The 23,475-nt window shown below is 51.5% G+C and overlaps 1 protein-coding gene and 1 long non-coding RNA gene across 5 annotated transcripts in view; both read right to left on the bottom strand.

The window, feature by feature from the left end:
* PRKAG2 (protein kinase AMP-activated non-catalytic subunit gamma 2) overlaps positions 1-23,475 on the bottom strand; it is a 242,027-nt gene that overhangs the window by 136,276 nt on the left and 82,276 nt on the right. The window lies entirely within an intron of this gene.
* On the bottom strand, positions 1,980-20,204 carry LOC140697280 (uncharacterized). Of its 2 annotated transcripts, none has more exons than XR_012074151.1 (3): positions 20,029-20,204; positions 18,480-18,607; positions 1,980-4,211 (listed from the first exon to the last, which is right to left on the bottom strand). It is a non-coding gene; the product is annotated as an uncharacterized lncRNA (long non-coding RNA). The 2 variants fall into 2 exon arrangements; XR_012074152.1 differs by lacking the exon at positions 1,980-4,211 and adding an exon at positions 6,324-6,518.

Raw genomic sequence — 23,475 nt, 5'->3', positions numbered from 1 at the left:
TTGACATGACATCACACAACTATTTTGATTCATGTGTTCCAGGGCTCGGCGGGGTCAGGAGGCTCCGGCTGCTTCTTTGTGGAGAAGCCACAAGTCCCTGGGCTGGAAACCCCAGGATCTATTTCAGCTCCTGCCTCTTTGAGATGAAAGAAGAAGCAAGTCCACCTTTAAGGAGGGGACATGGGGGCCCCTGGAATTCAATGCAAGGGTCTTGAGCAAGTGTCCAATTTGAGTCCTGGACCTGCTAAGAAATGCAGAATGACAGAACTCAAAGAGATTTTAGAGAAGGTCTAGCCCAACCCTCTTCCATGAGATGGGGAAACTGAGGCTCAGGCAGGGGAGTGACTTGCCCAAAGTCCTGTAACGAGTGGCAGAACCAGGACCAGAATTCTAATCTCTTTGGCTCCTCAGCCAAACACCTGATCTAATAAAACAGAACAAAAAACTTTTAGTCTGTATGTGTTTTGCAACTAAAAACCAAACTTTAAAAACACAAGATAGGGGAAATTCTTTCCATTTCATTCGCTGATATCTTCACTAAAGGGAAGTTGCAAGATCTGCTATTAACTAAGCTTTGTGACCTTGAGAAAGTGACTTCTGGTCTCTGGGCCCCAGTTTCCCCCACTAAACCGAGACAAGACTTGCTCATGTTAGAAGTTAGTCTGCTTCCAGAAGGCTGAACCTCTCATGGCTGTTTGCCATGGCTTTTCCTGCCTGGTGGGACTGATGGAGACACAGTGACCAAATCTTTGTAGCAAGGACACAGGAACGAACGAAATAGGTCTTCCCCTCGAGGAATTTGGAAACAACTTGGAGAGATAAAGGTAAATTTACATACATGTTATAATACTAACTTCATAAAACAGCTATGTGTGATCAACGGCAAGTGGCCAGAATGGACAAGTATCATCAGCACAAATGGATGGAGAGGTGACCGCATGGCCCTGCTTGGAAAGGAAAGCTTGAGTTGGCCTTGAGGGTTTGGAGGGTTCAGAGAAAAAGAGAGAGGCCTGGCCAACACTGCACCCGTAGGAGAACCTAGTTTTCCAAAACAAGTCACAAAACCCACCTCCAGTTGGGTCCTGCAATAGACTGGTGGATTGTATCTATGTTAAATACGGTAGCCCACACTTACTGTGGTTAGGCTCTGAAAAAGACCAAGGAGGTAGGTTTCGGAGTTTCACATTTCGATTTCCTTTTTTAAAAAAATCAATTCAGCTCTTAACAGAAATGGAAATGTTCTCCTGATTTAAAAAAGATAAAGTAGGAATTTGGGATTAGCAGATACAAACTACTATATATAAAATAGAGAGACAACGAGGTCCTCCGGTACAGCACAGGGAACTCTATTCAGTACCTTGTAATAACCTATAGTGGAAAAGAACATGAAAAAGAATATATATATGTGTGTAACTGAATCACTATGCTGTACACCAGAAACTAACACAACATTATAAATCAACTACACTTCAATGAAAAGGATAAATTAAATAAGTTAAAATAAAGCAGAATTTATTTAGGAGAGATCACTAAGCAAGCATTCCAGTAAGAAAGGGCCAGATTTGATTAAAAGGAAGAATGAAGGATTTTTGTCTAAGCCAATGCAATATTCTTGTACTATATGATGAAGTAGGTGGAAAGAAGTAACATTTCAAAGTTTAGCAACTAAAAGTGAATGAGTTTAAATTCCCATGAGAAATAAACAGCAACTTAGGCTTGTCTGCCGGTTCTGTACGTAGTTCATATGGTCAATCACTCATCGAGGAGCTATTAAACCTCTGTCAAACACAGGGCAGTTGTTGATGGAGAGGATTAGTGCTACGAATAATTCGAAGACATTCTTGTCCATAAGAACTATATTTTAATTAGTAGAATAATAAGTCCCATTTGTTGAGTGCCTACCATATGCCAGCTGCAGTGCTGATCACCTCACAAGGATTATTTTATTTCATCCTTCTCTCAAACCTATGGGACAGGTGGTATTAACGCCGTTTTATTTAAAGTTGAATGACTGAGAGGCAGGTAAGTAGCTTGACCAGAATCGCACAGCTAACCAGCTGGGAGGACTTGGACTTGAACCCTCATACATTCGATTCCAAAATTTACATTTTCCCACCCCATGCACAGAAAAACTTACCGACAGTGAGACAAGGGTGTGGGCAATGCCCTATGTTGACTCCGACAGGATGTTAGAGAGCCGTTATGACTGGAGTGATTTGAAAAGTTCCTCCCTCCATTCTCACTTGTAATTTTTGATCTTCGGGCTATGGAATTTAAAGGCAAGAGAGGGAAGAACCATGTTCGGGAGTCTTGACTCCCCTCGCGGTCCACTTTGGGACACAGACCCGCCATGCCCGAGGTTGTGACTCGAAGAGGGAGTGCATCGTGCTTTGGAAACACAAACAGACTCACAGACTGTGGTTACCAAAGGGGAAACCGGGGGAATAAATGAGGAGTCTGGGATTAGCAGATACAAACTACTATGTATAAACTAGAGAAACAACAAGGTCCTACTGTATAGCTCAGGGAGCTACATTCAACAGCCTGTAACAACCTGTAAAGAAAAGGAGTATGACAAAGTGCACATGTGTGTGTGTATGTTGAACTGGATCACTGTGCCGTATGCCAGAAACTAACACAACACTGTAAATCAACTATACTCCAGTGAAAACGAAAAACAAAGCAGATCTGCTTGCCTCCCCTAAGGCCACGTCCTGGTTGCTGAGAACAGAATTAGGAAGACACTCTTGTCAACTCCACCCTGCGGGCCAGAGCTCACAGCTCTGGGCTCCATGCTCTGTGAATTTGCTCAATAGGAACACCTGGCGCCTTTGTAGAGGGGAGTAAGGACACAGCCACTCAGGCAGAGAGAAGAAAAGAATTATCCAGGTCATTCAGCGTCACGGTTGTTACTGAGCTGGTAGCAGAATATTCTGAAAGGAGATGGCAGAGTTGGCCTAACTGAGCAAAAAGTTGTTTTGGGCCCAAAATAGTTCCCTGTCCCACTGGATGGATCCTGGGAAGCTTTGGGTGGTAGTTGGTGGCAGGGGGAGGAAGTGCGGCTTTAAGACAAGCCACGAGACTTACAAACACAACGACCTTGACAGTGAGTGCAAGTCCCTAAAGAGACCCCAACTTCATCAACATGCACTTTTGGCCTCACTCAAAATGTTTACCCAAGAGCAGAGAAGAAGGCTGCCGTGGTGTCACTGGACTGCAGAAGTGTAGACGCAGCGACATGCTGGAAAATGTCCAACAGGCAGCTCCCCGGGAGGCAGGGACAGGGAGGGCTGATTTGTAGGGTCTGCGCCTTTGCGTGGTGCAAATACTCCAACCCTGGTCCACTCCAGGGCTCTAACGTGGCACGGATGGGCTTGCAAAGTTCCTGAAAAGTTTACAATTGGCTCTGCTACCCCTGGGGTCTCCCCGTTTGAGTCACACATGCCGGACATTCTTTAACTTGGGACAACACCTTTGATTGCACAATTGAGATGCATGCGGAGGCACTGGGCGAGGTGACACTCATGCTGCAGGTGGGGTGACCGAGGACACTTTCTTCAGCACGTCTGGCCAATGGGCTGGGCAGCGGTGGCCACTCTCAGGGGCACTGACCTGTCCCTTCTCCGCGGTTTCCTTCAGCTGATGGTCCCAGATGAGCAAGAGGTGAAGCTCCATCAGGCGACTGTGACTCAGCGGGCAGCAATACGTCCTCATGGAATGTTTTCCATGCTTGGGGATTTTCTTTTTAAGGGAAGGGCTAAAAAAAGGAGGAACTAGTGGCTTCCAAGATGGAACTGTTTTAAAATGTATCCCTGGACCATTCTTTACACATCACACTCTTGGTTGGTGCTACACCTGGAAGCCTGGAATAGGACCAAGTAATGGGGAGGGTAGCAGGCGCCTTTATGTCCTAGCACTTTGCCCCGGGGAAGAGGCAACGGGCTTCCCAGACCACCACCCTGATGCTCGGTCCACAGGATCCGGGGAGGGGCGGAAGTGCAGGTAATTCAGACTGCGTCCTGCGTTGGTTTTGTTGCGTTGGCCTTCTAGTTTTTCAATTACAAGCCCACCTTGAGAACTAGAAAAATAAAATGGCGTTGAAGAACACCTCCTGGACACACTGCATCTTGTGCGCTTGCTTCATTCTTCTGCTTTGTGTGCTTCTTGTCTCCCCAGCCAGAGGCAAGGCGTCCTGACAGCAGGGCTCTGACCTGGTGGGAGAAGTACACCCTGTGCTTTCGGAGCCAGTTCTGAGAGATGGCTCTCCAGCAGGCAGGTGTGCCGGGGCAGGGGCAGGCTGTGCTCTGTGCTCTCTGGTCACCTTGGGGGCAGTGCATCCTGTCCCCGGGGGCATTAGCTGACCGTCCCAGAGTCAGGGGAGGCTGTGCTAATGGCTCCCTGCCCTCTGCAGGCTCTGACCTCCATCAGCCAGAGTTCTGCACTGACCCCAAGGCAGATCTGCCAGGAGCAGGCCCACAGCGTGACGATGGGGAAGGGGCCCAGGTACCCCAGCTGCCAGATTTTCCAGGTGTGTTGGCCCCTGCACATCTGGGCACAGCAACCCGGCCAAGAGCCAGATGCGGAGGTGACTGTCTAACGGATGGCACTGCTGGGGTCAGGAAAGGCAGAGCAGGAGGGGCGTAGAGGGGGCTGCAGACAGGTAAGCAGGGCGGGCGCTCGCTCACCTCCGCTTCAGATGTGCGAGAATCGGGCGCTCGCCCCCTCTCCTCCGCATGGCCGCTGCGTTTCCCCACGAGCTCACAGTTCTCATGTGCCAGGCCTCGCGGGAGACCCTGGGGACCCCAGATGTGGGTAAACCAGGTCAACCACTGTACGTTCTTGGCTGGTGAGCCTGGAGGCCCTGTTCCCACAGCACAGGGAGAGGTGCTAAGGCAGGCTGCATCTTTGTCCCTTTTCCAACCTGCTGGGACTTGTCGTTGGTCTTCATGGACACCACGGTGTGTGCCCAGCCTCCGTCAGTCATCGCACCCTCCCCGTCCCCAGCATGTGCAGCAGGAGGCCCTGACTGCGAGGGCCCAGCAGCCTGGGGGACCGTCCCTCTGCCCTCCTGTTAGAGGCCCAGGCCGGGTGGTCCACAGAGCGCCCTGAGGAACAAGTCCTTCAAGGCCACCCTTCCTTGGGACTCCCAGTTTTAATATAATAACAAAAATAACAATGAAAAAACCTCCCTTACCATCAGAGCCTCTTGGAGTGCTGGGTTATGTGCAGCTGCAAAGAATCTCATGGAAATGGTTGCTGGAGGCCCGGATGAGACTCAGTGCAGACCTTCCTGACTCCCAGCCCCGGGCCAGGCACACCCCGCAACAGCGCCCTGGCGTCAGGAGGGGGCATCCGAGTGACCTGTGCTTCTCAGCCATGCTGGGAGGCTGGGAGGTCAGCCCTCATTGTTCAGTTTAAGAAATAAAAGAAACGGAGGTTCAGAGCGGTGAACTAATTCGCCCAAGATCCCCCATGGCGGGCAGGGGCAGGGCTGGGCTCACACTCTGGGTCTGCCGGCCCCCCATCCAGGGGCACTCAGGACCCTGGGCGCCTCTCCTCGGCTGGGATGTTGAAAACATGCATGAAGACACATCAACTGAAAAGGCACTCGGTAACCGCTGCAGGTCACGTGACGGTACCTGAAAAGCACCAGACCCCTGAAAGGCTTCGAGCCAAACAAAACCCAGTTATGTAAGAGGCCGCGGGGGGGCCCCTCGGAGCCGCACACCCGCCAGCACAGATTTGCTGGCGCTCTCCTGCTGGTTGCAAAATACTGTGTCATATTTCATGGAAAGTTCTAAAGGTCACCGTGGCACTTGACTCTGAGCGTGATTGTGTGTCACCTCATCGGGGCCTTCCGCTCCTCTTCCCCAGAGCTTTTTATGAGGCTGTGGCTCTGAGGGTGACCCCCCCGCCCCTCCCTTGCCCTGACGCAGGCACTCGTGCCCGCCCCTCCACGTCAGCCCGACACACTCACGTGAGGTCACACAGGCCCCCGGGCTCCTCCAGGAGCTCAAGTGCAGAGACGCTTTGAGTGGCAAGAGGTTGATTTTGGGGGGGCAAAGACAAACCACAACAGTTCAACTCATACCAGTTACATCCAAACCCAGGGACAACAGGGGTATCTTAATTTTAAAGATACAGAATAGTACAGAAAAAGCAAAAATCGATGGCAATAATTATTTTTAGCATGCCAAAGTGCAGCACCCCAAAATTACAGAATCCCCAGATACCCTTAACATCCTACAGGGGCATTATACACCCCAAGGAAGGACCCAGTGGGAGTCTTTTTAATCCCTTCTCGTGAGCACTGGCGTCCCTGGGGTTTCCACCCAGGCCAAGGACCCTGAAGGCACCAAAGGCAAGAGCTGACAAGATGTGCTCCTGACTCCAGCTTCCAGGGCGGTCCCAGAGAGAGCCCTGGATCCGAGGGCCACGGAGCAACTGCTTCCAGACACCGGGTCCCAGAGGGGCTTGGCCAAGCGCCGGCTGTTCCGTTCACTTCTCTCAGTTATGTCCTAGAGAGGTCAGAGTGACAGAGGAAAGTGCAAAGCCCTTGGCAAAGGTGAAGACCCTGTTAACTCACAGGCTCGGCAGAAAGTCCAGCTGTGGTCCACCCGGGCCCTCAGCTCCCGGGCACCCAAGCACTGTCTCCGGTTTCTGGAATCTGGGGCTCCCAGGAGGAACCCAAATGCTCTGGCACTTCCTTCCTTTGGAAACCACTAGTTTAGAATCTGAGGCCTGAGCTGGAAGTTGCCTGCGATCTGTTTCTTCTGAATAGTGAAATGAATTATCCAACAAGATGAGACAGGAAGGTTTAAAAGACTTGAATCAGATGTAGCATCTCGAGGATAGGTAGGTTCACTGATAGGCAGCTGATTTTGAGCCATTTTGAGCCAAAGCAGCCCGGAAAAAGCTCCCCAGGTCAGACTCCATGTGCCTGAATGGGCGTCACCCAGAGGGCCCGGGTCTCCTCCCCTGCGGGGGGCTGGCGCAGCGCTGGCTGCCTGGGCTCTGCATCGGGGGGTGCAGGGACACTTGGACTTGAACCAGGAGCACCATGTATTTGCAATTCCTGCTGCAGATGCCAACTGAGAAATCACAGGGACTCAGACAGAACCCTGCTCCTTGGCCAAAACACCCAACACCCAAGTGGTGCACTCCTCGAATGGGGAGCCAAGGGACTTTCCTCCTAATAATTTACTCTTTTCAACCACACACACACAAGAATGCTGGTTCTTAGCAGCAAGTTCTGAGGGGGAGAGCCTGGGTGCTATTCAAGGCAAGACACTGCTGGAGAGTGCAGCCGGTAGGGGAGGGGGCAGGAAGCAGGGAAGACGCAGGAGCAGGGTGGTCAAGCATCCCTTAAGTCTACGTACAGTCATCCCATCTCAGTAGCGGCTGGATGTGTTCCCATACCTCCCGGGGCAATGTGGGAAGGACTCTGAATCATCTATGATGAGCAACATTATATTTAGTATCTTTCGAATAAGAAAATTGCCAAGTATTTAATGCTTCTGATGCTGGAAAAGTGCGTGTATTGAGGCTTACTGGCTTCAGTTTCAGATATCTAGAAAGTTAACTTATGTGGCTGGTTCATCTCCCAAGGCTGATATAATATAAAAAAGATATTCTATAATTCAGATCGTTTGCTAATTCAGATTGGCCTTATTTCCCAATTAATCAGATGTGACAATACTCACTGACCTCACTCCCTTCACATTCTGTGTCAGGCGTCATTCTCCATGGGGGTGACAGCTCCCCTAAGTGAAGATTGGCTCTTGGGGAGGGGGGACCATATTCTTTTTATATATAAAGCAGATACACACAGCACATAAATAATATATGGGATATCTGTTTCATTAAAAATGCAAGGGGGTGGCTAGAAAAAACTGCCTAAAAAGACTCTTTAGGGGGTGACAAAAAGAAAAGGTTGATTAATTTAAAAAAAGAGCAGAGGGAAATTGAGGACGACGTTGGATAAGATCACATGCCAGGTTTATCATGGATAAGCTGTAAAGTAGTTGAAGATGCACATAGTTTAAAGAGGTCCCTTTCTGGTTTGGGGGGAGTAATGCAGGGCCTTTCAATATTTATCATCATGTATTGCTTGATTTTTAAAATTTAAACCATGTGATTGAACTACTTCACAGGAAACCAAAACATAAAAAGGAGAAAAAAAAAACACAAACAACAAAAAAATCTAGTAAATGGTGACCGGTGTCTAGAGCAGAAAAAAACAGCAAGGTACATTCTCAGTAAGTTGTTTTAGTAAACATTTAAAAAAAAGAAAAAGAAAAAGTTGAGAAACAGTATTGGAACCAGCAGCCTCTTCCAGGCATCCGGCTCTCGCCTGCCGTTCCTGTCCCAGAAGGTGAAGTGGGAACCTTTATCCCAGCCCTCCCTCGGGGACGACTCAGAGACTGCTAACTCACCAAGCTGTGAGAACCCAGCCTCCTGGGCTTCGGGTGACTTGGGCTGGTTGAGGGTCCTAGGAGAGGCTGAGGCTGAGGCTGAGGGAGAAGGTGGGAAGTTCTCACACAGGCCTGTGAGGCCTTTCAGGGTGTGCTCGGAAGAAACTAGACTGACTGCAGCCGAGCAGGAGAACTTCCTGGTGGCCAGGAGATGAAACTCAGAAACAGCGGTTCCAGAGAATTTTCTGTCTTTTCTCCCTTCTCACCAGAGGCTGTAAAGGGACAGTTAGACTCTGTGCTAGCCTTTCACGATGTGGTGAGTGACAATGAAGCAGTCCCCTCCTCCACAGGCCTGTCCTGGGGTCTCATCCTCCCAGGACGGGGCTCATTCCTCAGAAGTTGTGATCTGCGGGTCCCTGGCCTCCACCTTCCTGTGCCCCAATCCCCATCCTTCATTTTAACAAGTCTGTGTTTCTCCATGGGCCAGGTACTAAGGAGCAATGCATTAAGTACTTTTGGTCATCAAAATAAAAAAATTTTGTGCATCAAAGGACACTGCTGAGAGTGAAAATACAGCCCCCAGAAAGGGAGAAAATATCTGCCAGTCATGTATCTCCTAAGGGCCTGGTCCAGAATATAGAAAGAATTCCTACAACTCAACAACAACAAAAGACAGCCCAGTTAAAAGTGAATAGACATTGTTCCAGAGAAGATACACAGATGGCCAATATGTACATGAACAGATACTCAATTCATTAGGGAAACAAATGAAAACCACAATAAGATAACCACTTTGCATCCACTAGGAGGCAATGATCATCATAATAATAACAACAAATGGAAAATGATAACTGTTGTAGAAGATGTGGAGAAATTAAAACTCTTGTACATTGCTGGTAGGAATGTAAAATGGTGCAGCCACTGGGGAAAACAGATTGGCTATTCCTCATCAAGTTAAAGAGAAGGTTACCAAATGACCCAGAAATTCCACTCCTAGGTATCTACCCCAAAGAACTGGAAACAGGTGTTTAAACAAAAACATGTGCACAGGAATGTTCACAGCAGTACTATTTACAATAGCCAAAAGAGGGAAATGACCCAGATGTCTATCAATAGACGGATGGATAAACAAAACGTGGCTGATCTACACAGTGGAATATTATTCAGCCATAAAAAGGAATGAAGCTCTGATACACGCTAACACGTGGATAAACCTTCAAAATGATACCCTGAGTGAAAGAAGCCAAGCACAAGAGGTCACACTGTGTATGAGTCCATTTATATGAAATACTCAGAATGGGCAAATCCACAGAGACAGAAAGCAGACGAGGATGAGTGTTGGCCCAGAGCTCGGCAGAGGGGGATGGGGAGTAACGGCTTCTGTGACTGAGGTTTCTGTCTGGGGTGATGAAGAAAGTTCTAGAATTAGATGGTGGTGGATTCACAACAATGCAAATGCACTTAATGCCACTGAACCATACACTTTAAAGTGGTTAAGCTGGGAAATTGTATGTTATATGTATTTTACCACAAAACCACAAGACTGAAATTAAACCATAGCAGATACTAGAGGAAAATATAGGTGAATTCTACAATCTGGGTTTAGGGAAAGGCTTCCACTGATTTCTTTCTAAATGTCCACTGCACTAAGGGCTATTTTTACATCTTTTGAGAATTGTCTATTCATGTCTTTGCCATATCAGCTCAAATATACCACGTTTATGTATTTTTCCAGCTATATAATACTCCACTGAGTGGATGTACCTTCTTTATTTGATCCAACTACTTTCCTCTATGTAAGCATATTTCATTTATGTCTGCTGAGAAGGCTTAGAAACAGTGACATCTCAGTTGCAATAAGCATGCTTTGGATCTTATTTCTAAATACTATCCATCACTAAAAGTAACAAGGGCTCTTTGGAGAAAGTCTGATTCCAGGACTGGGGCAGGGAAAGCAGATGAGGCTGGACCATTTTGTTGCACCAGAAAGTAGTAAGTGCTTACAACAATCTGAGGGTGGTCATGGGACACAGGGACCAGCCTGAAGGGGCTCCTGTGGCCAACAGGACCATCTGAGCATCAAAATATGGTCATGACAAACCAAAACCTGTTGAATAAAATATGAGTCCATGAGGCTATACCTACATACATACGTAAGGAGAAAAGGAAAATTTCTTCCTTAGCAGAATTCCAACTGATCAATGTAGAATTAGTGATATCAGAAAATCACCTTGGCAACCACTGTAGTAATAATTCAGGCAAGATTAACCAGCTGAGGCTAGAACTAGCACGTGAATGTTTGATGAGAAAGAAGGTATTTACAAAATTATAAAGTAGCTCCCCATGACATATTTACTGCTTACAAAGGGAAAAGTAATAACTGGATGAGAGTGGAGAATGTAACCATGGCAGACACCTCCCTTAACCAAGCCATCAGTTAGTATCACCAGGAATGGGCCCGTGTGACCTCAAGTGTTCCCTGCTGTGATGCCAGGACAGGACGTCAGACCTGGATCTAATCTAATCTGAGGAAACATCAGGCAAACCAGAGCAAAGGACAGTCCACACAGTAACCGGCCTGTACAATCTTGAAAAATGCTGAGGTCATGAAGACAAGGTTGAGGGCAGCTCCAGTTCAATGGGACCGAGGAGGAAGAAAGACAACCAAATGCAGTGCGTGATGGGGGCTTCCTCTTCCAAAAATGTTATCGAGACAAATTTGTGAGCAGAGAATAGAGCCTGCAGCTTGGCTAACATGGTTGTATTAATGTTAATTTCCCACTTTGGATGAGCAAACTGTAGTTAGGAGAATGTCCCTGTTTTTACAAAAGGTGCACTGAAATATTTAGGAGTAAGGGGACATTATGATTGAAACTTACTCTTTTTTTCAATGTTTGGTTTTTTAAAAAATTTATCTAATTTAAAAAATTTGTTTAAAAAATTTAATTTGTTTAGGGGGGAGGTAATTAGGTTTATTAATTAATTTATTTAATCGAGGTACTGGGGATTACACCCAGGACCTTGTGCATGCTAAGCATGCGCTCTGCCACTGAGCTACAGCCTACCCCCAGCCGACTGCAACTTATTCTTGATGGTTTAGATTTCATATAAACACATACAAATATATATATGTATTGAGAAAGGGGTGGGGGATATAAGTAAATATGGTAACAAAAAGTTAACATTGGGGAATCTGGATGAAAGGTATATGAGAATTCTTTGCACTATTTTTGCAACTTTTATGTCAGTTTGAAGTTGTCAAAATAAAATGTTATTTTTAAGGAGGAATTAAGAAGTAACACGGTCAGAGCAAGGATGCAGTGTTCGCTAGCATCTCCTTTTACTGTGTCCTGTGATAGACTCATCACCCACGCAGCCCTCAGAGGACTAGCGAGCTCTCCAGTTCGCTGAGGGAAGGGAGAGTTTTCCTTGGCTTCTCCCAAATAATAATAACTGTCAACCCCTGCAGCCCGGCCCAGGCTGGCGACCACACGGGCTCCTTTGGGGACATCTGCACGATGGCCAGCAGAGGGCGCCCTCCCAGGGGACCCACACTGGGTACCAGGCCACATAGCTCTGCAATGTGTTGGCTGAACTTTTCAGGAAACTTGGATGCCACACATACTTTTCCTTTCTTTGCGGACAGGCAAGATGAGTCACTGAAGTTTTTCAGCCCCGGGATTCAGACCTCACCAGCTGCCCAGATCCAGAGGGCGCTGGCCTGGGCCAGGAAGTGCAGGGCCCAGGGCCTCAGCTCCAGCGGGACCAGGCAGCTCCCAGGAGGTCTGAGGATGGGCGCGGCACCCTCAGCCTCAGGACCGTGCTGTGGAGCATGGGCAAGCAGGGAGAACCTCGCTCAGCCAGGCTCAGGGTAGAACTCACGCGACTCTGGATTCTGTCACATTTGGGGACAGACCCAGGGCTATTGGTACAAATGGCCCCAGGGAGAGCTGGGCCTGCCTCCTCTCCCACCTCCCGTGCAACCTCTCTCAGGGCACGTAACCTGTCCTCCAAGCTCGTGCACACCTTCATCTGTTCACCCAGCCCTTCCTGCCTTCGCTCAAAGGGCCACTGACCCTGGGACATCCGAGCAAGGACTGAGCGCAGGGGCCACGCCTGAGCCACCTGCGAGAGGAGCTGTTGCAGGCTCCCCAGAGGCCCACCCGGGATGGGACCTGGCAGCATGGGTTTTAGGGATGCTCTTGGGATCAACTTCCACAACAAGGGAAGGAGAAGGACTGGGCCCTGGACTAAGCTGAGGGGCCATGCAGACCCAGCGAGGCCCCGACGGAAAGCTCCGGGACTGGAACAACCCTCAGAGTGGGGTGAGGGGTGGGTCCTTTACATCCACACACTGACCAGCTGCTGGGCGCAGGCCGGCTCAGGAAGGGGCACCACCCTGTGTGGGTGGCAGCTCTGCTGGCGGCATGGCCAGGAGCTTGGGAACTGAGTCCCTCATTCCTGGAGGGGAATCTGGGAGGCCGCACAGCGTCCATCACTAGGTCTTCGGAGCAGAGGGCCTGGGGTGGAGTGAGCTCGGCATCTTCAAGGACCAGGAGTGCAGGAGGCCAGGCAGGCATGTTACAGAGCCACCGAGGGCCAGTATGCAGAGGACGTGGCAAGACTTCAGATTTTAACTTGAGTGTTTTGGGAGGCATTGGGGACAGAAGTGGGGACGGAAGAGGGAATGAAATGACCAGATTTGTTAAAACGGGGCCAATCCTGTCGGCCACCTGCTTTTATAAATAAAGATTTATTGGGACACAGTTAACATTTTATCTGTGGCCGAGTCGTGGCAACAGAGACCAGGTGGCCCCTAACACCTAAAACACTTGCCATCTGGCCTTTTACAGAAAGTCTGCCAACCCTGCTTTAAAAGACCCCCTCCCTGCATCATCTCCCAGACAGCAAGGTGGTACTCACGGGGTCCAAGAGCCCAAGACCCTCCCCGGTCCCCAGTTCTCACCCCCATGTTTACAGCATTCCGCTTAATGGTTGAGCACACACTCTCTGGCACCAGTGATAAATGTACCTATATCACCTGTCTCTGCCAAGAGGCTGCTCCAGGCGGCTGCCAGGCCCCCAGGAAGAAGTGGGGCCCCTGAGGACCAGAGAGGCCGGCCTCCAGGTCTCTGCCGATGTCAGGAGCAGCAGCCCAGCTCCCCCCACCCCACCCCACACAGCGTTGGCAGGAAGAACTCCGCATGGGGATCCCGCAAGTACTGCTCCATCTCTGCATGACACCGTTCCTCGGGGGCAGGAGGAGAGCCCCACAGACCGAGTCCCAAAGACAGGCTGATTTATCGGAGAAGGAAATGTTCGAAGGAAACAAAGTCAGGTCCAGGAGGCCAGAGGAAGGGTGGAAAGTTGGGGAGTGAAAAAACTGAGTGACTTCTGCTGGGGGGGAAGCAAGAGGCTGCCCGTCCTCGCATGGGACTTGCAGGGGAGAGTTAGGGGGTCCCATGCATGTCCTAGGGTGAAATTCCCTGCTGGCCACCTATGTGCAGCTTCTCGGAACGAAAGCCTGAAGTTGGTGCTCAGTGGGCATCAGACACAGGGAAGGACGCAGTGGGCTAGCCTGGGTGTTGGGGATGCCCTTCTAGAGCGATTCCTTTGGATGGAGGTGGCACCAAATCACTAAGAATGTCTGCTTCTGCTGCACTGAAAGAGGTTTCCTGTCACCGCGGTGCTGGGGGCGGTGCCTGGACGGATCTGCTGTCACATCCCAGGCACTGGCGCGTGTGTCACCCAGCGGGGTTCACCCAGGTGCTGGCACCTGACCATCGGCCCCCATTCCCACTCCCCACCACTCCCCTGCTCTGCTGGCACACAGGGGGCCGGCCCTGCCCCGTGATGCCCAGGCTCCCTTCCTGGCCGGCCTCTGGCTGCGGGGAGGGGGACGCCTTGGGCAGCCCCTCTGGCCCTGGTCCTGCCAGAAGGACAGCTCCCACTAGGTCACCCCCATGTGTCCCCGTCCCACACTGCATTGCTCTCCTCCCTGCCCCTTCCCCAGGGACGCAGAGGGGTCGTCGCTAACCCAGGTTGGCCCCCTACTCTTACCTGGCTTCTCAGCTCCTCCCTCACCTTTATAACTATGTAATCTTTATGTTCCATCTTATTTATTTATTTACTTACTTATTTAATTAATTTATTTATTTAACTAATTTATTTGACATTAACAATCAATGATGGATATTTTATGTACCTACATTAATCAGTCCTGAAAAACTCTCAAAACTAAGCCAAATACCACACGGCTCCCATCCCAACCTGATCAGTTTGCAAGAATTCCAGCGTCTGGTTACCTAAACTGTGGAAACCAAGATGTTGGATGAGATCTCTTCTTTTTTTTTAATTTAATCTGTTTACATTTATTATAAATATATATATCTATATATCTACACATTTATATTATTTTATACTACATTTAATGAAAAAGAACACGAAAACAAATGTATGTATGTCTATGGATGACTGAAACATGATGCTGTGCACCAGAAACTGACACAACATTGTAAACTGACTAGACTTCCATTAAAAAAAAACAACAACTGAATCCACCAGAAGAAAGAGGGAAAGGCATCTGTTTTAAAGACTCAGCGTGGTTCTGTCCTGCTGGGAGGAGGCGGACTGACAGGTAAGGTAATGGCTTAAGTCCTTGAGAAAAGACTGGGACGGGGTTGGCGTGGAGGTTCTGCAGCGTAACCAGCCTCCAGCTCCAGACCCATGTCCCGGGGACTAAGTCACTGAGTCTGACCCGGATCTGGATTCAGGCAAACAGGCCCGGTCGATGCTCACGGGCTGTCAAGCAGCCTGGGGTCAGCTGGTTTTGCGTCTGTGTCTGCGGGTGAGCGGAGGCAGGGAGGTTCTCAGCACTGGGAGGTCCTTGGCATGTGAATCGGAGACTTGGAGACTCCAAGTTAAAGTCTTAAAGGCCCAAGTTCATTCCTCCACACAGAGTACAAAACCTTTGGCATTTGATGGGAAAACAGACTTTTATTTGAAAAATAAACTGGAGTTTCTGGGAGAGAAAAGAAGGGCTGTCTGGGATCCCACACAGAGACAGTGTGAAAGACAGAAATTCCACAAGTTAAATCAGCTTCTCTGGGAAGCTCACTAGCATCTCAGACGGCTCTCCCGACAGCCTCAGACACAGATCCACAGACCAGGGGCTGGATCTAAAGACCCCGCCCCAGAATCACAGTCATCTGCGATGGCACACTAGTATTTTAACTACAAACAGAAAATTAAATTTATTTTGGGTGTTGGACACATGTAACCTTGGTCACAGTTATGAGCTGGTCTCAGAAACAGTTCAAACGTCTGCCTGTCCACATTTCTGGCAAAACCTCAACGCTTCCTTCCACCCCACTGACTCTTTGTGCCCTGAAGCTCCCCGCGGGACTCACTTCACAGGCATTCCAAACCCATCCTGCTGCTCATGACCATCTAGGGTGGTATTTGCCAAAGTGCGATCACATCCCCCACCCCTGCTCCCTCGTGCAGCCAGCTGCGTGCGGCAGATACAGCGCTTTTACTCCGAAGGGGAGTCGAACTGAAAAGAGCACACACAGGCCAGGCTGCACACTGCTTCACCAGGAGCGGTTTCCAGTTGTGTACGTGCACGTGCTGGATTACGGCATAAAACACGTTTGTGACTGTGGGCTGCAGTCAAGGGGGTTTCAGACCACTGCTGCGACGATGCTTCGGGGCCTCACCTGAATGCCCTGTGCTGCACGTTTCCTTCACCAGGCTGCTGCCAACTCCCCGGGTCCCAGGGCATGCGCTCCACCCTCTCCTCTCCGTCCATCTACAGATACCAGTCATGGCTGAGAGTAGCCCTCGAGGTCATCAGAGTAGGGGGCTGTCCAGGTCGGCGATTTTCAATGCTTTTTTTCTAGTAGGACAACAATAAAGTCCCAGTGCCCAGGGGGCAACTTCCACCTACAGCAGTCACTTGGGGTGGACCGCTGCCCATGAAGGACAGGATGCCATTTCTTGCTTCGTGGGGGACCAGCTAGTGAAATGTCATCTTCTCACCCCAAGAGCTGTCACTGCATGATCGGGGGTTCTGGGAAGACGACCACTTGTGAAAAAAGCATGTTGGTTTTGATGCTAGAAACCCCTTCTCAGTTACACGCTAAATGTGCCAACTTCCCCCGCAGCACGTCACCTTTAACTTCTGTGGTGCAATGCCTTTGCCAGAACCTCCCCTGAGAGCTGGTTTTGGTCTGAGGGTGGCAAACCAGGAGCCCACGAAGGAAGAGGACAGAAAAGGGAGCCCCAGGATCCTCGGAATAACCCTGCCCCTTTCCCATGTGACGTGGGCAGCCCTCTTTTTAACAAGTGAGGATGGTGTCCATCCTTCATCTAGACCCACAAGCACATCCAGACACATCCTCAGCCCAGACCCAGTGCCCTTTCCAGGTAGGGAGACAATCTGGGTTCTCGTGTTGCTTGGAGGGGAGGGGGAAGGAGGGGCTGGGCCCCAGAAGAGCATGGGAAGTAAGAGACAAGCATGGGAAGAGCCAAACACATGATTTTCCCAAAGACAGAAGGTAACAGGAGTGTATCACAAGGGAACACAGACTGCGCAGAAACTTAAAATAAGTCATATCAAGAGCTCTGGCAGATTGCTCAAGGCAAGAATAACCAGGCGAGGGTTTATGGAGAAGGCAGGGAGAGAGGAGGTCTCAGAGGAGGCGGGAGGCCATCATAACCGATCTCTAGGTCTATTTTAGGGGCTGCCGGCTGGTCCCCCCACTTCCGTGTCCACATTCTCTCTGAGCAGTAGCCAGACTAGTCCCCTCCAAGGGCCAAGTCATTCCCTTAGCAATCCCTGCCGGTGGCTCCCTGGATCACTTAGTCTGGAATCCTGCCCTGGCCTGCGAGCCCCATCCCACCTCTCCCACCACACCTTCCTCTCCCTCTCCACTTGGTTCTAGCCACACTCTGCCCCAGGACATTTGCACTGCTCTTCCCTCTGCCAGGCATGCCCTGCCCCACACAGCTGCCCAGCCACTTCCTGGCTCCATCCTGTCTCTGCTCGAATGCCTCCGTTATCACTTTCCTGATGGTCCTACATTAAAGACCCCTCCATCCTTTACCACTTTACCCTTGTTTTTCTTGGAGCCGTGCAACATTTTTCGCCTCCCCTCCCTAGAACGCAGTCCCCACAGGGCCAGGGGCTCTCTTGTTCGTGGCTGTGTCCCCAGTGCCCAGTATCACAGCAGGTTCTCATTAAATATAGACTGAACGGGTATGCAATGTGAGACGGCTCCCCTTTAAAATGACTGGTCAGGCTGGTCAAGGGTGGGGCCCGCTTGTCTGCTCTGTAACGCCAGCTTTCTTCTGTTTAGGAGGTGCATCTGAAGGTGAACATCCCAACCTTGGAAAAGCACGTGGAGACTGGGTCCTGCCTCTGTCCCTGTGATGTTATATCGCCCTCTAGTGGTCACTCAGTGGCAAAGCCAGAAAGGACCCTGGAGTTCCGCAGAATCTGTCGGGGCTGTTCCCAGGGCCCCTGGGACCCAGGGCGGCTCTCTCACCCCTACAATTTCCTGTGGGAAATCAGATTCAAGCAAGCATTCAGAATAGAAGGGGGACACACATTTAGCCCATCTAGTCTCGAACGTGGGAGAGACTGAGCATGGACATCCTTCCTTCTGCTCTGTGGTTCCCGGTGCCCTTGCACACAGTGGGGGTGGCTGCCCCTTCAGAGCCCCAGGTCATCGAGAGCTACGTGGGAGCTTTCCCAAAGTAAACTTTTCTTTTAAAAAGAAGCCAAGTGGAAGGAGTGATACAGAGAACACGTAGAAAAAGTGAATTTACAGAAGGCAGAAAGCAGACCTAACTAAAGACCTCGCCAAAGCTGGCCTGATAAGCTTGCTTGCTATTTACTTTGTTGTGGGAGAGTTTTGGAGGAAAAAGACTGGGGACTACTGACACAAAATGAGGCTTTTGCTAATTGGCTCTTAGCATTTCCTCCTTCTCTGGCTCAGCTGTGGTCACGTAGCAGAGAAGACGTCCCTACACAAAACCGCCCGCCCCCACCTGTCCGTTTACCTGCTCTGTTTCCCCTCACAGCACAGCGGCGGGGGGATTAAAATCTGTCTGCACTCCAGTTCTCCCCCACCGAGCCTAGATTAGCTCTTCCAGCTTTGTCTTCATCACCATCCGAACGAGCTTCACCTCTGCCACCAAGAAGGTGTATGAGTTAGTTAGGATACTTTAATGGCATCTACAGAACCGTATCACTTAAAAGAGACTAAAGTACCAGGACGTTTATTATCTAAAACACTAAGCCCCATGATGCAAACTGTGTCAAGGTTCCTTCCAGCCCGTCTGCCCCACCACCCTCTGTGCTGGCCTGGTCACAAGATGGCCAGTGAGTCCAGACACCATGTCCTCACACCACAGTCAGAGGGAGGAGAGGGACTCAGTCCTCAGGTATCTCTTTGTTGGGGGGGGGCGGCATCTTTTCTTTGCTCTTTCACAGAGTCCTCCTTACATTTTGTAGGTTCACCCTGAGGCCGGTGACCTGGAAGCCAGACACATTCCCAAATGGGAAAGGGTATTAGACCATCTGTAACTCACGCCCTGGGGCTGGGCCCTGGGTAAAACCAGGTTCTGTTATGAAGAAAGACGGGGGTGGGGAATGGCGGCTGCCAGGTGGCCACTGGAGTTGGCCAGCTCACCTGGTGTGTGTAATGAACTTGGGGAATGAAGGCCAAGGACGGGGTACAGGCAAGAAAAGTGGGGGCTGCTGCACACGGCAGCCGAGGGCAGCACAGCCGCCTGCCCGCATGTCCTCCGCGGCAGGAGGCACCCCTAGGATGTGCCCAGTAGACGAGGGCTCCGCCCTCTGACAGCTCGCACACAGAGGGGCGCCGCACTGTAAAGGACGTGCGTATACGCAGGGGCAAAGCAGACACAGAAAGATGGTACTGGTGGCTCTCAGGGCCCCGCGAGGGAGCCACCAGAGAGTGCAGGTTAATTCTTCATAGGAGCAAACTCCCGGGCGTCCTCGCCAAGAGGGTGAGTCAGGCTTTGCTGAGCCCCCACTGCAGCTCACGGGCGATGACTGCGCTGCTGAACTAGGGGCCCGGAGCAGGTGGCGCGCCTGCCTTGGGGATAAACAGCTGCCTTGCAGGGTGGCCTGGAGGCCAACGCCCGCTCTGGGCTGGCGGAGCAAACCTGCACCCGACTCGGAGCCCTGGGCGGATGCTGCGGGAGCTGCGAGGAGGTGCTGCCTTAGGGAACTTGCTTTACTGCACGAACAGGAGACTGACACAGGTACACGTCCCTGGACACGCCAGAGGGGCTGGAGGCTGACACGGGCAGGCAGCTCTAGGGGACAGACGGTCTCCTTGGGGCCATGAGGACACACGAGAGGTATCGCCCAGACTAAAACCCAGCAATGTAGTGGAGAACAAAAGCAACACAGAGATGGACACACACTGCCCCGTCATGACCTGTCCCGGCATCTCCTGTCCGCCTCTGAGCGCGCTCAAGTCTCCCCTGTCCTGAAGCAAACAAGCCAGTCCTCAGCTTCCACTGACTTCCGTCCATCCACTTGCTGCCCGTCCACCCGCCTTCATCAGGAGAGGCTCACCTGTGCCGCAGTGAGAACTGAGCCCTGAATTCTCGGTAGTTTGACCTAAAAAGGATTTCCATCTCGCTGGCGTCACAGTCCCACACCAGGAAGACAGCTGGCCTGGTGGCTCCCCTGACAAGGCACCAGGCCTGGCCGCCTGCCTCCTGCCCCCTCAGCACCTCCGCCTTCTTTGCCTCCAGCCGTGTAAACACAGAAGAAGGAACTCACATCTGCCCTTTACTGTCATAGGCAGGAAGTGATGTCCTCTCACTCCTTTTGGTGGAAACCCCGTCACGTGGTCCCAGCGCAGCCTTGGGAGGGGATGGGAGGAGCGGAGGAGCCTGGGCTGTGCAGGGAGCCCTCGTTTGCCTTCCCTTCTGACCCAAATGCCCGAGAGAAGGCCAGCATCTCTGACTCCCGGCCTCCCACTCGACTCTTGACCCACAAACCCGGCTTCCTTTCCCTCCTGGCTACCGACACTGCACTCTTGAAGATCACCAATGATTCTGACGTTAAGTCACAAGGAACTCGCAGCAGCCGAGATGGCCTCACGTCCAGCCTTCTCTCCCCATCAGGGACGGGGCTCAGCCACGTGGCAGTTTCTGTCACTGAAAGTGCTTGTGATGGAAAGATCGCGGGTCAAACTCGACGGGTGACTCTCAGTCTGTCTGTAACTCGGCACCAGCTTCCTGGGGCAGGTCGCTGCGTTGGTTTTCTGCAGCTGCCTGGACCAGAGTGCCCAAACCAGGGACATGGGAAAGTCTTCTCTCTCGGCCTGGAGGCCAGAGCCTGAAACCAAGGTCAGAGTGTAAGTCGGCAGGACCGCACTCCTTCCTGGCCTCTTCCGGCTTCTGGTGGCTGCCGGCAACCCTTGGCTGCAGACACATCACTCCTGTCTTTACCTTGGCTGTCCTGTGCCTTCTCCCTGTGTGCCTCTGTCTTCCCATCACCACCTTCTTATAAAATACCAGTCCTGTGGGACGAGGTGCCCACCCGCTCTGGTAGGACTTTGTCTTGACTAATTACATCTTCAGTGACTTTGTTTCTGGATAAGGTCACATTCGGAGATGCTGGCGGTTAGGACTTCAACATGTCTTTGTAGAGGGGACACAATTAAACCTGTAACACTTATTATACGGATTCAATGACATTGTATATCTTTATAATCCACCTAACAGTGTCTGAAATAAGCTCTTCATCTTGCCTAATCCCTCAGCTAGCCCTGGGCCTGAAAACCTGACTGTAATTCCCGTATGATCCTTGCCTTTCTGACCCGCCAGCCAGATGCTGACTATGACCTTGCGTGACTGGATTAGATGCCTTCCTAAAATTGGTGGAACGTTTTTTCTTTAATTGAAGCACGGCTGACTTACAGTGCTGTGTCTGCTCCTGCTGTACAGCATAGTGATTCGGCTACGCGTACACGCTCTCCTTCGTTCCAGGTTATTATAAGGTATTGAGTATAATTCGCTGTGTTGTGCAGCAGGACCTTGTTGTTTATCTCTGATAACGGTTTCCAGTGTCTACTGTGTGCAGAGCCCACAGGGCGTTCACGCCCCTCCAGGGACTGTACAAAACAGCAACTTCGGACTCAACTTCATCTTCTTGTTCTGCGATGTCACATGAGTAATCGAACAACAGAGCTCCACCAGGGCAGCCGGCCCCCACCAGCGCCTTCTAGAAAGGACAGGGATGCGTCATCCCCCTCACCCGGCTCGGGGAGGGCGGGGCGGCGGCTGGCTGCTCCTCTGAAGGCTTTGTTCTCCCACTGTCAGTTGTGCAGACAACGCAAGCATCAAAATCCACCTCCCTTTCGTGGGGGCGGGAGTGGGGGCGGGAGGGGCTGGCAGGAAGGCTCTTGTTAAAAGGAAACATTTGGAGTCAGTGATGGCAGGTGGGAACAGGGAGGTGGTGTGGAGGTGGGAATTGAGGCCCAAACGAAATGCACTTTCCAGGAGACTGCCTTCTCCCCCCAGTGTCAGAGATGGTCTCTCAGCATCTCCCTGCCTCGGGTGGTTTGCTCTTGATTCTCTTCCAAGCCAGGTCTCTGCGGGTTGTCTGAGGACCGGGAGTCAGAGCGACCGCAGCCCACGTGCTCCTTCGCGTCTGGCTGCAGCATCCCAGGAGGCGGGAAGAGCCGAGACTCTGCTGGACACAAAGTCTCTGAGCCACACCATTCAGAGGGCAAAGAAAGCGCCCAGGATGTCCCTGAGAACCTCAGGCTAACAAGGTTGCTGGTGGACCAGGCTAAGGATAGCTCGTGTTCAGCCGTCGGTGCCGCAGGATGGCCGGGCCCGTTAGAAAGATGGAAATGTTTTTGGTGGTGAACAGCCACGTCCAGGGACTTCCTGCCCCTCCTGGGACGTCCAACCCCACTATCCGGCAAAATGGCTACCCCAAAAGGTAACCGCAGGACAGGCTGCCTCTAGTGCCAAGGCTGGGCTCCCTTCTCTTCCCAGGGGTCCGGTGTGGCCTTATTTTGAATATCACCCTCGATTAGACCGCCACTGAGCGGGGCGAGGGAGAGGGACAGACACTGCATTGACACCGATGTCTCAGTGCTGGCTTGCAACATCGCAACACCTTTAGCAAGTCAGGGTCAACCTGGACGGCGCTGCATCGGCTACGGGGTGTCCTCTGGGCCTCGCCCAGCTTTGCTCCCTGGGACCCAAAGGGAAAGAAAAAGGAGGAAGGATTCAAGTTGAAAAATACTCTCTATGAAAGGAGTATTTTACTCTGCAAGACAGTACAGTAGTGGGGCAGCAGAAAGCCCGTTTACTGTCCCCAAACCTGTGGGTGCTGGGGTCACGTCAGAAGAACACTCCTAAGTTCGGGGGGCAGAGGGGGGCGAGGCAGGAGCGGGGCGTCCAGAACGGGGAGCTGGGCTGAGCGCGGAGCCGCCGCCAGACTGTCCACCCGGAGCGCCGTCGGTCCCAGGGCCGCAGAGGCGAGTCTGTGCCACGGCCCTGCCCGCGCTCGCGGGGTGCGTTTCCCCTTTGCCTCATCTTCTGACCCCAAACCTGACTTGCCCAAGGAGATCTTTTTATAAACAGAAAATCTGTCTTCCAAAGACAAAGTCTGCCCATCACCAAGAATATTAAAAGCATGGATGCAGCTTGAAGGTAGTTCTCAAAGAAGGCTTTCAAAAATGTGAGGAATTACTGTTCCTCGTCGTGGAAGGAAGAAGAAAGGTCCAGAGTTAGCATGAAGACTAGCTCCCTCCCCCGCTCGCCAGGCCCAGGGGCCCGCAGAGGCCATCAGGACTCGTCCTCCTTGGCACCAGCCATGCCCCCGCCCGCCCTGCACGACCGTGCCAGCAGGGTGGGGAGGTGAGCGGCCCTCGCCTGGCCACGCCCCCGGCGCTCCTTCTGGAAGAAAGCAGGCAGCGCCCGTCCACCTGGAGGCGGGGGCTCATTCAGAGCCTGAGCCGCAGGGCTGCGGACGCTGTTTCACAGCCGGAAAAGT

This window comes from Vicugna pacos, chromosome 7 (assembly GCF_048564905.1).
Source record: "Vicugna pacos chromosome 7, VicPac4, whole genome shotgun sequence".
In the NCBI taxonomy this organism is placed as follows: Eukaryota; Metazoa; Chordata; class Mammalia; order Artiodactyla; family Camelidae; genus Vicugna; species Vicugna pacos.
The sequence above is the reverse complement of the archived record's forward strand: the minus strand, read 5'-3'. Positions and strand labels throughout refer to the sequence as shown.